This window comes from Lycorma delicatula, chromosome 7 (assembly GCF_047948215.1).
Source record: "Lycorma delicatula isolate Av1 chromosome 7, ASM4794821v1, whole genome shotgun sequence".
Classification (NCBI taxonomy): domain Eukaryota; kingdom Metazoa; phylum Arthropoda; class Insecta; order Hemiptera; family Fulgoridae; genus Lycorma; species Lycorma delicatula.
Window position 1 is genome coordinate 19,452,279 of NC_134461.1, and position 13,855 is coordinate 19,466,133.

At 29.5% G+C, this 13,855-nt stretch overlaps 1 protein-coding gene across 4 annotated transcripts in view; it reads left to right on the top strand.

Moving 5' to 3' along the window:
* The window catches only part of Liprin-alpha (PTPRF interacting protein alpha), a 681,298-nt gene that overhangs the window by 497,418 nt on the left and 170,025 nt on the right, over positions 1-13,855 (top strand). The gene's annotated exons all lie outside the window — the stretch shown is intronic.

Sequence of the window (13,855 nt, forward strand, 5' to 3'; positions counted from 1 at the left end):
GACAGATTAAATGGTGATTTCACTGATTTTATATATTTAATATACTTCGGTGTATATATATTTTATATTTGCGAGTATTCGGTGTTAACGTATTGATTTTCAGGTTATTTAATAATAAAGTGTTTCGGTTAATAATATATTTTCTGTAATGATATATCTGAAAATATTCTGATTACAGAGCCTATAATCGGTTATTTTCTCGACTAATTTCTGTAAATCGGTTTCAAAATTAAGTTTTTTAAAATGTATTTTTCTTATTAAATAAAAACAATCTTTAGTATCGCTCGTTATAATCGTTTACCTGAGCCTAAATGTATATCGGCTACTGCCTTCATGATTATTAGATTTTATGTAGGTAGGGTTGTAACAGTAGTGAGTTTCCGCCCTTTTGGCTATTTTATATGTATGCAGTGGTTTGAGAGAGGGCTATTAAGACAAAGTGTAATTAGAATTTGCCTCATTAAACGTTACGCAATCAAATAGACTTCTTTATTATACTACCTTTTTATTTTATTTTTTTATGGGGGGGGGGAGAAATTGCCTTCTTTACTCTCCCTCGTTGTTTTATACATTATTGAGCATTTTAAAAATAAATCTTTATCGATTGTAATCTTTACTAACGACTTTATTTAATATTTCTTTATTATAGTACATAACTGTTATTTTGAATCCCGATGTCTGAAAACGAATTTTTCATCGGTGAGAAAATACTTTAAAAACATTTTTCATTGTTTTATAATTTTTTTAATCTATATTTAAATATAAAAAGAAATACAGTGAAATTGTAAACCGTATGATAAGAGTCTCGCAGATATCATTTCTCCCGCTCAAAAAAACAAAAATTTCTGTAATATAAATAAAACTATTTTAACAAAACGATATTGATATCAAAAACGGTAAGACACTTCATTTCTATTACCAAAATCTGTTATTTTAATTTAGAATTTTGTTTAAAATAAAAGTACATGTTAAATATATGTAATAGACAGTAGATAATAAACAATGTTAAAGCTTTCCATATAATAAGCAAAAAAAAACTGTTACAAAATCCTTTCCGGCCCGATTTTATTTATTAAACAACGAATAATCATAAGAATTGTATTATTTCTGTAAATGTGTTATGGATTACTTATAAATGAAATCGGGTCGGTTAGAGTTTTGTAACAATTTTTTTTTTTATTATATGGAACGCTTAAATATTATCTATTTTCTATTACATATATTTAATATGTATTTTTTTAAAAGAAAATTCTAAATTAATAACAAATTTTGATAATAGAAATGTAGTATCTGAATGATATGACTTATCAACAAAAAAAATTGGCCGTGAAAGTCAATTTGTTTGTTCTAAGGCAATAGATTTTAATAATAAATCCAAAAGTTAACAATCGGTAATTCATAAAAAAATAAATAAATAAATAAAATGATCTAACAAAACGCAGAAATAAAAAAATAAAAAAATGAAATTATAAACCGTACGGTAAGTCTCGCAGATAACATTTCTTCCGCTCAAAAAACAAAAATTTCTGTAATATAAGTAAAACAAAAAGATATTGATATCAAAAAAGGTAAGAAAGGTTTATAATTTCATTTTTTTTTATTTTTTTATTTCTGTGTTTTGTTAGATCATTTTATTTATTTATTATTTTTTTTATGAATTATTAACTATATGATTGTTAACTTTTGGATTTATTATTAAAATCTATTGCCTTAGATCAAACAAATTGACTTTCACGGCCAATTTTTTTTGTTGATAAGTCATATCATTCACTTTGTACCATATTTTTTCATTATAAAATTTGTGTAATGATTTTTACTAATCGAAAATCCGTGATATAATATTGCACTTATTACTTTGTAAGTGCAACCCTCGATTTTTATCGTTAAATTTTACCAATAGAATTTATTTCAGTTTTATTTATTCCTTTTTTAATAAAACTAGTATAATCTCTTGTCAACTAATACATTTATTTTTTTGAAAGAAGTGATAAAATAAAAAAAATATATATATAAAAATGAATAAACAATAAATAAAATTGTTTTATCTTCAGTACCTTCATTTACACAAGAGCATTTACAATTAAAATAAGCTGTATTATGTTTTCTTTTAAATTTTATTATTTCGACTACATTATCAATTTTTTGTACGCTACCTAGTATTATCAAGTCAGCGGCACTATTCGTAAATCTACATTAAAAAAATGAATTAAATGACAAAATTCTAGGTATTATTTGAAAGTATTGTTTATTACAAATTTAATTGAACTGAAACATAATTTTTTCACACTTATTTTATTTTTTCCCATTTTCATTTCACTGTTAGGTTAGGTCATGTTTAGAACTGTAAACGTAGTTCGTTGACTTCGTCGCCTCTTACCGACAAAGTTCTAACGAACTCCGTAACATTGATTTAACGTTAAGTCTAAGGTTTGCAGGTCTACTTGTGAAACCCACCGGGTTGGTCTAGTGGTGAACGCGTCTTCCCAAATCAGCTGATTTGGAAGTCGAGAGTTCCAGCGTTCAAGTCCTAGTAAAGTCATCTATTTTTACACGGACTTGAATACTAGATCGTGGATACCGGTGTTCGTTGGCGGTTGGGTTTTTCAATTAACCACACATCTCAGGTGTGGTCGAACTGAGAATGTACAAGACTACACTTCATTCACACTCATACATATCATCCTCATTCATCCTCTGAATTATTATCTAAACGGTAGTTACCTGAGGCTAAACAGGAAAAAGAAAGAAAAGGTCTAGTTGTGAAAACCAGCCGGATTGGTCTAGTGGTGAACGCGTCTTCCCAAATCAGCTGATTTGGAAGTCGAGAGTTCCAGCGTTCAAGTCCTAGTAAAGTCAGTTATTTTTTCACGGATTTGAATACTAGATCGTGGATACCGGTGTTGTTAGGCGATTGGGTTTCAATTAATCTCAGGAATAGTCGACCTGACACTGTGCAAGACTACACTTCATTTACAATTCATTCTTATCATCCTCATTCATCCTCTGAAATATTAACTTCGGTTGTTCCGGAGGCTCAGAGTTTTATACTTTGAGGTTACGTCATTTGAAATTACGATTGGAGAAGAAGCGGTAATTGATGTTTAAATTTGAAAGGTAATTATAAAAATCCCGTTAGATTTAGGGAAGTATACCCGGGTTAGGAACTTAAAACCAAACCGCTACAGACTAAATACAGACCGACTTGTAACATTTTATGAATGAAATGGAAAAATGAAAACATAAATTCTTTATTTTTTTTAGCAAATATTTACTGATTTCTGTGCCTGTTTTTAGAAAAATTGATAATGTTCTTGATTTATTAAAAGTAGTATTTTAATGAATTTTTCTTTGGAGAAATTTATGTCACTTTTCTCTTTTGGAAATTAATGTAAAAACAAAATTGTATTTTTAATAGGCATTTATTATTTTAGCATTTCTAATTAACAATTTCCTTCATTATGTTTTTATTGTATTTTTTTTTTTTCTAAATGACTGTGCGCTTAGAGTTAGTTAGTTAAGTCTGGTCGTGGTTAAAATAGTAAGCGGTCGTACACTTTGACGTACTCGGCGGGTGTTGTTAGTGTTTTATTCCTTCGGTGTATGTGAGTTCTGAGCAGACGATTTTTCTCTTTTTCATTTTTAAAACTAAGGAAAGATGAAAACCAGAGAAAAAGAGTGAACGTGGGAGTGTGAGGGAGAACTTTGTAGAGACTCCAGGTTTTTTTCTACTCTTTCTCTATTCTAGCTTAAAAATGACCTGAATCGTAAATAAGATCTTACAATTTTTTTGTTGAATTTATTACTGAAAGAAACCTTTGGGATGGAGGATATATATATATATATATATATATATATATATATAATATTCATTTTCATTACCGGTGACTTTTTTTTTACGTACATTTTGATATTGCTTTCTTTATTCGTTATTACATCTACTTTTATTCTTTTTTTTCTTTATATTTTTATTACTTATTACTTTTTTCGTCCCTGATGAGTTATTCAATTTTTATTACTTATTACTATTTATTATTTCTTTGTCATTTCTTTACCGCACTGAAATTCGCTATAAGGCTGGTCAAAAAACAGCTTTTTTTTTACTGCAGCTGTTGCTTTTTTCTTTTCCTTTTGCCCGATCATCCGCTTATCTTTTTCTCCGTCTACTTTTGTGTTGTGAAACGTAAACTGTGGTAAATATTTTGCTCTATATAACTCATTTATTTTTTCTTTATTGGATTTTTATTGGAGGTTTTATATTTATATATATATATAATTAAATGTATTAAGAAGGATCAGAATAAATAAAAAAAAAACCCGGTAGCAAAGTTGTTATACTTTCGTGACATTGGTTATTTATTCTTATAGTGGAAAAATAATGATATATGAAAGAAATTAATTAAGATTGCTTTTTTGAATTGGAGGTAATTTACGGTGACGTTTTGTTGTAAAATTATCATTACACGTTTAAATAAACAAAAAAGTTTTAAAAATTCCAAAAATCATTTCTCTTTTATTTCTTTTGCTCCCCCAACCCAAAATCACCTTCCAAGATTTTTTTTTGATTTCTGTACGTTTACTATGTTAAATGAAAGAAACTGCAAAAAAATTCCACAAAAAAGTACAACCAATACAATGTTATCCAAGATTTCTTTTTCGAAGGTTGGGATGAATTATGATGCAATTTATTAATAATATTATTATTATTATTAAAAATTTAAATAAACCTAAAAGAATTTCAAATATTACAAAAAACGATATTTTTAATCTTTGATCAGCTCCCCCACCCACAATGTTGTTCTTAAAGTATTATTTTTTTGGGGTCACCTACACTACTACTTTGCCTAGGACGACATAAAAAAATCTGTTAAAAAATATGCAATAAAGATAAATTTTTCTATTTTTGGGGCAAATCTTTAAAAAAGATCTGATGTGGACACTACATGACTTCCTTGTACTATGCAAATATTTCCTTGTATTATGCAAATTACAAGGAGCACGTATACATCAAGTTGGAACCTATAAATTGCTCACGAACACTTCATATATGCATGTTCTTCATACCCGTCGAGATCAACTTAGCTAAATAGTTTTAACTAGGTTTCAGTGGGTTGGGGTTGCGGATCACGGGTCACGAATATTCATTATATATCTTTTTTACTTTTTGGGAATTGTGGAGTTAAAAGGGTTGAGAATCACTACTCTAGAGGTTGTTATGCTAGAAAAGTAGTAATAAAAATAGATTTTTTGTTATTTATTTTGATTAAGCGGAGAAATGTCAATAATGAGAGGAAAAAATCATGTATTTTATATAATTAGGATGGAATTTTTTTTATTCCTTTGTAACACGGTTTATAAGTTGATAATGATAAAAAATATTATTTTAACAATTAATAATTCTTTTAATAATATGTATATTAATCGGTTGCCATATTTATTGAACCAGTACAGTAAATATAACCGAGTGTAAAACAAGAAAATAATGATAAAAATCTAAACAAAATGAAGATGTTCGTTATCATTTCTTTTTAAGGTGATCTAGCCAATTTAAATCTTGCTAATTTTTTTTATTTATTGATTAGTGGAATTTGCTTCTAGGTTTACATTTTTTTTTACGAATTTTTTCCTACATCTGTTGAGCGAACTCTTACATTACTTTAGTATTCATTTTTTATATATTTTTATAGAAAATATATTTCTCTGTATTTTAAAATAAAATATTAAAATAAACTATAAAATTAAAATAAAAACTACTGCTGAAAAAAAAACTGAAAAAGTATCGTTTTGGACAGTCTATTTCTAGCGGAGAGGTAGAAAGGTAGCCTGCCAACTTTCCGCTTCTACTTGAATTTTCTAAAACGAATACCGTTCACTTTTTGATTTTCTCAACAAAGATAAAAAAACATTTTTTTTTGTTACCGTTTAAAGTTAGTTTTTATTTTCTTTTACATCCTTTTGTAGGTTTTTCCAAATATATATCCTTAACAATGATTGTATGACAATTGAAATGCGAATCTAGGTTTAAATCTTGATTTATTTTTTCGGGCTAGTATAGCCCGAAAATTGATTTAATTTTATAAGGTTTTAATTGAAAGCGTTTTCTAATAAAGTTATATTTCTTTAATATACGTGTTGTAAGTTGATATAGCACAAAACTTTTATTAAAAATGTCTCCAACATTTTTTTATGCGATACTTTTTTTTAAATTTATTGTTATTTTAGTTATTTTTTCTATTTGATTATGTATGTATCTGTGATAAATAAGTGAAATATGCGTAGTTAAAAAACCCTTATAATGAAATTTGGACTTTTATTATATTAAAATAATTTGTAAAAATAAAATGGAAAAAACATTCGATTATTATTAAGAATAAGAAATTATAAAATGCGAACACCGGTTATAATTATTAGTTGAATGTGATTCATTAGTGAAGTGATTTTGTGTGATTAGCCCTTTTGGGCGTCGGCATGCGGCGTGGTTGGTATAATAATAACACCAACCAAGGGTTGGTAGCGCTATTGGAAACTGCATGCACCGGGACGGAGGCCCAAGCACTTAATGATTTATTGCCACCTCGAAATGGATTGAAGTCTTGTTCTTGCCTGCTTCATTTGTTACTTCTTCAGGTACAAATCTTTTTTTATATTAATTCTTGTTAATTTTTTTTTTATTCTTTCACACTTAAGTCACATCGTTCTGTTTGTTGTTAGCTGATTTGCATGTTGTGAGCATATTTTTTGAGAGTTTTTTTTTAAGAAGAGGGAGCAGCAAATGAGTTCTGTTAGAAAGTGGAGTGTAAAGAGAGGTACAGTCGTTTTTACTAGTTGTATATGTTTAAACTACCCCTTTTTTATCTTTGCCGATAAGTTGGAAGTTTCATAATGATAAAAAAAATCGAGGTTTGTCTTTCTTTCCCGTTCTTTTTCTGTTAATCTACACAATCTCATTTCATTATTGAAATTGTCTTCCGAAAAAGAAAATACGACCTTTTTTAATCTACCGGGACTTGCTGACCGTGTAAAACAGAACAATTTTAAAGGTATTTCGTATTTTTTGCCTTTTCTCATTGTCTCGCTTTATTTTGATTCTTTCGGCCAAAAATTCTCCAATTATTATCCTTTTCGTTTCCAAGTAATATTTTATTCAGTTTGGAATAGTTATTTTAAACATTAAAAAATTGACTGTTCCTTTTTTATAAGCTGAATTTTAATAGTATTATTAAAAAATATAAATGGTTATTAAAAAACAATTCTGAAACTAATTGCAGTAGATAATAATTATATTTATGATTTAGGATATATAGTATTTTGTTACGGTTTGTTGCTAATTACGCGCCGCGCCGGTAATTTTTTTTTTTGCGAGAGTTACTGTACACGAATCGCTCGCACTACCCCGAAATACTTAAAATAAATATTTCAATTATATTTCTATTTACAAAAACTAATCCGCGATGAAATTGACTATTTTTCATTATTATAGACATATACTAATTAAGCTTAACAGTACGAAACACTGATTTTTTTTTTAATTAAAAAATAACTTTTTGAATTAATATTTTTTTTTAAATATTGGCCGATTACTGGGTAATTATCGATCCTGAAACTGCTCGAAGCTGTAAACAACACTGGATGTTATACGGTAGACACATTTTTTGATTATTTTAGGCTAAAAAGTAGACCTAATTTTAATTTGAAAAGAATTTACGGTTAATTGAAAAGAATTCGGTTCTTCGGTTTAGTTGAGAGAATTAAATATTGAGCCCGCCCTCGATTTTTTACTATTAATATGAGGTATTGAATCAAGCTACCAAATCATCTACAAAAATACAACGCGATTTATGTAATGAAAAATATTCTCTGTAATATTCTGTTTCCACGAAAAAATAGTCTGCTAGCGATATATCATATTCATATTAACAAGTTTAAGTGTTCCCTAACAGCATTGTGTCAACGTAGTTTATTTATGTAATATCATTTTTTTATCTTTTAGCCTTGTGAAACCGCAATGTATTTTCATTAAAATATTTATTTTGTCCCCTTTTACGTTTAAAATTGAACGGTTACGGTTTTCTTCGTAACAAAATAGGAAAGGTACTTTACGTAACGGGTATTTTTGTAGCTTTCTATTTAAAAATTATAATTGTAAATTTGGTTTTATAGATTGCGATTAAGAGGACTTTTTTTAGCATAAATGTCAGCTAAAAAATCGACAATCTTTTACTCCGAAAGATGCACCAATTAATTCTAAAAAAATTCGGGTATTCGGTTTTAGTTTTAATTAGAACAAATAGTTATATTTTATGTTACGTTATGACAAAGTTTTTGATTGGTTGTTACAAAATAGAAATAAAAAATTGAACGGTTTTGATTGTTGTCCATAAAATAATGTTGTAAGTTGTATGCGACTGTTAAATTAACATTTTGTATTATAAATTATTTTTATTAAGTCTAGAACGAATATAATGTTATTATTTCTTTTTTTAGTATTTCATTTTTAGTACATCACTAAAAGATTTAATGTCTTGTCTATGTGTTGGTCTGTAATACGAATATTATTACGTAATAAAATTTTGTCCACGCAAGATAGTTTTTTTTCTGTTTGTAGTATTCAGTTTTATTTTATATCTGTCTTGTGGAAATCATCTGTTTTTATATTACATATAACTTTTTTATAAGTGGGAAATTCAAGCACCTGTGTTATTAAGTAAGATTGTCACGATGTTATTCTGTATGCAAAATTATTCCGCTCTGGAAGGGTTTGTTAGTTAAGTTTACGTTACTTAATCTTACTTTTAAAAAATTAGTTTGTTACTGAAAAGTAATCCTTTCTTTTAAATAAGATTATTATTTAGTTATTATGCGCAGTTAAAAAAAAGAAGAATTTTTGTCTATATCCATTAAAAAATTTCAAAACTTTTCAGACACCGGTTTTATAGTCATAACCGTATAATAATCTGACGATATTATCGTGATTAGATTTTTAATTAAATCTACGCAATAATTGATATAATTATAATTATTTATATCGTATTGAAATCTATATATTGTACAAATGATTTTCCTCTTTTCTCAGTAATTTTTTAGCCTGGCTGTAATCTCTGATGGTTTGCCGGATCAATTCTTACGGTATAGTTACAATTATTTATTGGATATTGACTTTTGAGTTCGTTAATTAAAATCCATTTCTTAAGGAATAGCTCGGAAGAATCGATCACGGAACGTATAAGATCTGGTGTTTGTGTGGAGATTGTAATATCGCTATGACTGTTAAATCTTATACTTCGGAAAGATTCATTGGTATACATCTGGTGCAGAACGGACTCTTTTGCGTCGTCCTTGTTTCAAACAATTTGTTGAGATTCGTTTTTAAGAAGTCACGCAATATCTTTGGCACACAAGACTAGAAGGAACATTCACGTACTTTGCCCCTCTTCGGTCATTAAATACAATTTACGCGGAATTGCGGCGTAGATTTATTTACACAGGATTTACTGTATTTGGAGTGTTTCTAGCCGAAATTGAAAAACTTCGTCGGTTATGTTTCTTATAAATATAATATATTTTGTATTGTTTTTAATTTTTGTGGGAGCCTTCTATATCTCGTCAGTAATTACATTTACATATTATTATTAATCATCGTCAGTTATTATAATTCTTTTTGTAATTTGTTTTCTGAGTGGTGAATTTTAAATCTCATTTTATTTCCCTATTTTAATTCTTCGATTTATGTTGTCTCTTTTACAACCGTTTTATTTTTGCTACGTTTTCCATTTCTCCGTGTGGCGTTATATCCAAATTTTGGTTTATTTCATTATATAGTTATTATTCAGATCTATTTCACGATTAATTTTTTTTCAAATTATTTGTATTGCGATAGAATGTACTTTTATAATTGTTTGGGCGATGACAACTTCTGAGGTTGTTGGCAAAAAATTCAAAGTTTAAAACTGGATACACCAGACGGTCACATATCGACTGTAAAATAGTCGAGAACTTTCTAACAAATATTGGAGATCCTATTAATGTAACTATTTGAATTTTTCTCGTGGGTTGATATCCTAACCGTTGATGGAAGTTGCTTATGTATGACATCCTTGGGTGTAAAAGCAAATTCATCATTCGAAAAACAATTGCTTGTCTACGACGCTTTCCAGAACTGCCCTGCCGAATACTCTCCGAACACCCGCTCTTTCGCATTGAACTCCTGTAGAACAATCATTTTGTAAGTAATAAATTTAATTCTTCTTCGCATTAAAAACAGAAATCCCGTAACGAAACGGGCATGCTTTGAGGCTGCAAGACGTTACGGCTAACCTAATGGCGTATTAAATGTACAATATGAATAACCTTTAGATTTACTTATTTAAAGCGGAAGCTGTATTTTTGTAATTATTTATCCTTAAAAATATCGCATTCCTACTGGGAATAGCTTCGATCTATGTTTAAAACGTTGATTACTGCAGTATCACTGCTTGTTTGAATTCCCTTTCAATTACGTCAATGTAACGATCATCTTTCCTGGTACACGTGCGCTACTAAACCGCTTAACTAAACTACCGTATATCCGTCCAGAAGTTTCCCTACTCATTATCTTACACAATAGTACCAACTTGACAACGATAATAAAATTCTTCAACAGTATTTATATCAATAATTGCAAAAACCAACTCTGTCCATAAATAAAACATATACAATCTGTAACCGACATTAAATATATAATAACCCGACCGATAATAGAAAGACGCAGCAGCAAGGGACATTTGTCCAGGTTCTGCGATTAGTAGGGAGATAATAAACTCCCGCTACCCTTGCGTTCTGTTTCATATCAATAATACCTCCACTCATTTACTCAAACAGTATATACTTTAACGTACATTATGTGTTAACATTTATAGTCATTCTGATCAATTGTCGGACTGTGTAATTATACATTGGCAATTCTTTTTATTATAAAGTATCATTCTGATTATTAGATTTATAATTTTCGGATTTAAAGAATGTTATTTACGTGCACTATATCGTGTGACTTAATTTTTTGTATCGCTATAACCAATCTTATTGTATCGCAAGTTATCATTCGTTAATTTTGAAATCAATTACGAGTGTGTAATTTTTTTTTGTGTAATTTTATTGCATATTATTTTATAATCTAATCTTTTATTATAAATTATTTTATGAAAAATTTAAAAAATCATAATAAATCGTCGTACTTGTTTTACAATACAGTTCGTTTCGATTTCTGCAGAAGCTTACGTAATTACTGTAATTAAATAATTGATTATTATTATAATTAATAAGTAATTCACTATACTACAGAGTGTCCCATATAAAACGCAACCCAACCTTATATTGGTAGGTATTGAAATACTAAAAAGGCATGTGTAAATGTAATTGTAATTTTTATTATTACCATCCATTAAATTACATTTAGAGTAAATGTTGGAAGTGGCCGCCATCTTCTTGAATACAAGCTTCAATTCTTTTTACAGCGTTTCTTGCAACATTTTTCAAAGTTTGTGGCTGGATATTTAATACAGTGTTCAATATTGACTTTCATTTGTTCAAGTGTTCGTGGTTTGTTGCTGTAGGTTTTTTCTTTGAGGTAACCCCGTAGAAAAAAATCCGCCGCAGTCAAATCTGGAGATCTTGGTGGCCACAAGCCTCGACCGATAACACGATTACCAAAGAATTCCTCGACGAAATCAGAAGTTGAACCTGCGTAGTGCGATGTCGCACCGTCATATTGTAGCCAGCAGTGTCTGTCTTCCTCTTCCAAGAGTGCGATGAACTGAAATAAAATATCCTGATATCGTTCTGCATTAATGGTGTACTCGAAAAAAATAGGACCGATTATTTTTTCCGCGATATCGCGCATCACACGCCCGACTTCTGCGGGTGTAATTATTTTTCGTGATAAACGTGGGGATTTTCAGCGCTCTAAATTCTACTGTTTTGGCTGTTTACGTAGCCATCCAAATGAAACCGTGCTTCATCTGTGAAAAATAACGAATCCATAACATTGATCCCTCGCGCAGAAATCGACGAACCGTTGACAATATTGTAGCCGTTTTTCTTTGTCGGGCTCAAGAAGTCGATGAACCGTTTGAATGCGATAAGGTCGTAATTGTAATCGTTTGGTCGCCCGATGACCAGTTGATTTAGACAAATTAATTTCAGCAGACAAACGTCTGATCGATTTATTTGGCGAGGCGAGTAATCGGTCTTTGATTTCAGCGACTGTATCTATCTGTATTCAACACTGACGCTGATCTTTTGTGTTCCTTGTTATTAACAGAACCGGTCTCTCTAAATTTTGCGACTAACGTTAATACTGATGTTTTGTTAGGAGCCGGTTTATCTTGGTACTTATGGCGAAACAAATCTTGCACTGCAACCGCTGATTTCGTACTGAAGTACGACTCGACAATGAAAACACGTTCATCTAGCGAAAACATCATCTTGTCTCTAGCAATACACTGAACGTTATGATTGCATTGTTGTTGCTATCGGTAGTGTTCTACTGCGTCGCCGCGATGTTCAGATGTTGGACGAGTCCATTTCATTAACGAGTAGGGGAGTAAGCTTGACTTTTGAAATTTCATGGATGAGTGATTGATGGGTTGCGTTTTATATGGGACCCTGTACTTGGTAATTACGTGATTATTATAATTACTTCATTATAATAAGACTCCTGTAAGAAATTCACTACTATTTATTTATTTATTTTTTTTTACAAAAGAGACGTCACAAAAATTGTTGTTGATCTGTTTGTAAAATTGTTACTCATAGAAAATTGTGCATTAATTTTTTATTTTACATTATGTGTCCCGGTGTTTATTACGGTTGTGACGAACTAAAAGCATCTAAATTACAGCTGACACTAATCAAAATTGTTTTCTTTGGAAGTATGATGGTTTTTTTTTATCCAGCTGTTACCTGTGGTGAACAAAGCGATTATCGCTTGTATGGCTGAATATCATGTGAAAATTTCAGAGTTCTCAGCATGCTGATGTACGATTGTGTGAAAAAAGCGACAGAAAGCTACTAGCTTATCAGTTTTTTTTTTAATAATAAATCCGACATGGTACATTTATATTTCGGGATTGATTGGCTAAAATATATCTGTCAACTAATTGGACGTTGAAACGGCGTAACTGGTAAACTGCAAACATATAATTACGGTATGATCCTCCACATTTCCGATGTCCAATGTATAATTTATGTTCTTACCTTGAATGTAGTTTTTTGTTGTTTGAATCGATGACTGTCCTGTCAGGTACTATATATAATAAGGAACATTGTTTCATATTTTTGTCGGTTCATTTAAGAGGTTTAATGCAGTAAAAATAATTTAATTAAGGGAAATTAAATGATTTATATATATTTAGTCGTACAGCAAATCGTCTGAAAATAATTTAGGATTATTTTTATTTTCCATTGTGAATCAAAGGTGAATTTTTTGGTTTTAATGAGTATGCACCGACTTTTTTAAAAAATAATTCTACTCTATTAGTGAACTGAAATGTGAACTATCATCTGTATTATATTCCCGTCGCTATCAGTATTATCTTTTTAATACGACAGGCAAACACATTAATAGATATTCGTTCGATTTTTAAATAAGTGTAATTTTTTTATTCTTTAGTTATATTCTTTATTTTTCTTACGCTTTTATTACAGACTCGCAACGATTCATAAAGGCATATCGGTCGCATACACATATATATATCGGTACTGCAATATTATCATTGTTATTTTTGTTTATATTATTACGGGAATTATCTTAACGTAAAAATAGTGCGTGTGTTTGATTTGTATTTACTTCGCTATCTTTTGGTTGCTTTTGTAAAATCCACGC